The following is a 2,425-nucleotide window of genomic DNA, read 5'->3' on the forward strand; positions in this document are numbered from 1 at the left end:
GAATAATTTGATTATCTTTGCATTATTTTGTTTGGTTTAACTCAGTGATACTTTTAAGTAATCGAACAAGCTTGTTGAATTATTGATTAAATCAAGTTAGAAGAATATTCGAGAGATGTTTTCCTGAAGACTAATCCATTAACGCATGCTTACATATGTTCACATTACTTCTATTAGTTCACCTCGTAAAGTTAAGATCTAATCGAGAGAGAAGTCTTAACTACACATTTGAACTAATCATCGAGTAAATTCATGAGAATCATTAGAACTTTAGCGTGAATTGAACTAGAGTTAGCTCCCAAATAGCTATCTAGCACCTATCCTGTCATGACTCTTATTTTTCCCATTGATTATTTTGATATTGCTCAATTCTTGTCTTCCTGCGATCAATTGTTAATTGCTTTATTTTTCATAGTTAATTTTAGTTGTTAATCATCCCAACCAAAGTATAAATCATCCTGAATAGCGTTAAGTTAGAAACTACTTGAACATTGTTTAAACCCAATCCCTGTGAAGACAATAATTTAACTATACTATCTTTGGCTAGCGAGCATCAATTACATGTTGTGTTTTGCGCTCATCAAATTTTGGTGTCGTTGCCTAGGGTTGGCAATCAATAGTGTTCAAATTAGTTTTTGGTGCTAATTCAGGAACCAATTTTGTTTTATTCTTCGTGGTTTAATTCTTCCGTGTGCAGGCAACAAGTTAAGCTTTTTGGTGTATGACTCGATATTCTTCTAAGGAAGTGATTCCATACGATCCAAAGGTGGAAAAGCATATGCGACAGTTGAGGAAAGAGAAAGAACTCATCGGGAAGTTCTTGGGGTAATCTTCAACCCATGAGAACATGGCTAAGAACGATGAGGAGATAGTTGATTTAGCTGCAGGGGAAGCATCCCAACAGGAAGCAGCCGCACGGGAAACTGTTGAAGAAGCTCTCAGAGCTGATGAAAGTATAGACGGGAACAGAGGACGAAGATTCAATCTGAACCGACCTCTAGTTGAAGACAAAATTGAAAAAAATATGCCCAAGCCTGGGCGATCACTGGGAGACTACGTCAGGCAGTCTACAACCAACGAGTATCTTGTGTGCGACCATCTTCGATCACAACAAATAATTTTGAGATTAAGCAAGGGCTACTTCAGACCATTCAGAATAATTATGTCTTCCGTGGGAGACCCAATGAAGATCCAAATACTCATTTGATGGATTTTGATGAGATTATGAATACCTTCCAGCATAACGGAATATCAAAAGATGTTATCTACTTAAGGACATTTTCTTTTTCACTGAGCGAGGATGCTAAGCACTGGTTGTAGAGTTTTCTGACTGGGTCAATTCAAACATGGGAAGACATGACATATAAGTTCCTTGAAAATTACTTTTCAGCTGCAAAAATAGGGAAAATTCGAAGAGAGATCCACAACTTCGAGAAGAAAGAGACTGAAACGGTGTTTGAAGCATGGGAAAGATTTAAGGATATTATGAGAAAATGTCAGCATCATGGGGTAAATTTGTAGATGCAACTCTAAGATTTCTGGGATGGTTTGACACCCTCTGGCAGGATGACGCTAAACAACGCAGTTGGAGGTCCTCTTATGAAGAAAACTCCCGAGGAGATTGTTGCAATTCTAAATGAATTATCTAAAGATACAAATCAATAGCCTGCAGATGATAACCATAGAAGAAAATCAGTTGGGGTGCACCAGGTAGATTCTAACACATCAGTGCAAGCCTAACTAGACTATGGCCAGAGAGATAAGAAAGTTAACATTGGCCAAGGTACAGAGTGAGCCGCAAGCAGCATGTGACTTTTTGTGGAATGGGACACCCTACACACGAGTGCCAAGCTTCATCTGAAGTAGTAAATTTTATGGGGAGCATTGGTAGTGGCCACTACCAAAGTGGCAACAATTTTAACTCCATGGGGCAGAGGCACCCAGGTTTTTCTTGGAGTTCACCAGGTGGTAGTGATAACACTTTGCAGTAAAATAACTCCAGACCCCAAGGGCAGGGATCTATAGGTTTTCAAAATCAACAGAGGCAGCAATATCATCCTCCAAAGTCTAATTAGTCTAGCATGAAAGATCTGATGAAGGCCTTTATTATTAATACAGATAAGAGGCTTGAAAACCATGTCGCAACTATTAGAGAACTGGGCACGACCTTTCGAAACTTGGAATAACATGTGGCGCAACTAGCTAATCTATCGTCTAAGAGGATTCCAAGAACTCTCATTGCTGATACTGAAAGAAATCCAAAAGAGACAATAAATGCAGTGTATTTGAGGAGTGGGCATTTATTGGAGGATCCCAAGAAAAAACAAAAGGATGAGCTGATTGAAAGACAGGTGGAGATTTTGGAGGAACAAAAAATGACAACATTCAAGAAGGTGCAAGCATGGTGGATGATGGTCTGAAGAAG

General features: G+C 38.8%; 1 pseudogene; it reads right to left on the reverse strand.

The window, feature by feature from the left end:
- Positions 1–1,419: 1,419 nt before the first annotated feature.
- On the reverse strand, positions 1,420–1,511 carry LOC117281754 (small nucleolar RNA R71; annotated as a pseudogene).
- Positions 1,512–2,425: the final 914 nt, after the last annotated feature.

The sequence above is a fragment of the Nicotiana tomentosiformis genome, chromosome 11 (genome assembly GCF_000390325.3).
Source record: "Nicotiana tomentosiformis chromosome 11, ASM39032v3, whole genome shotgun sequence".
Lineage (NCBI taxonomy): Eukaryota > Viridiplantae > Streptophyta > Magnoliopsida > Solanales > Solanaceae > Nicotiana > Nicotiana tomentosiformis.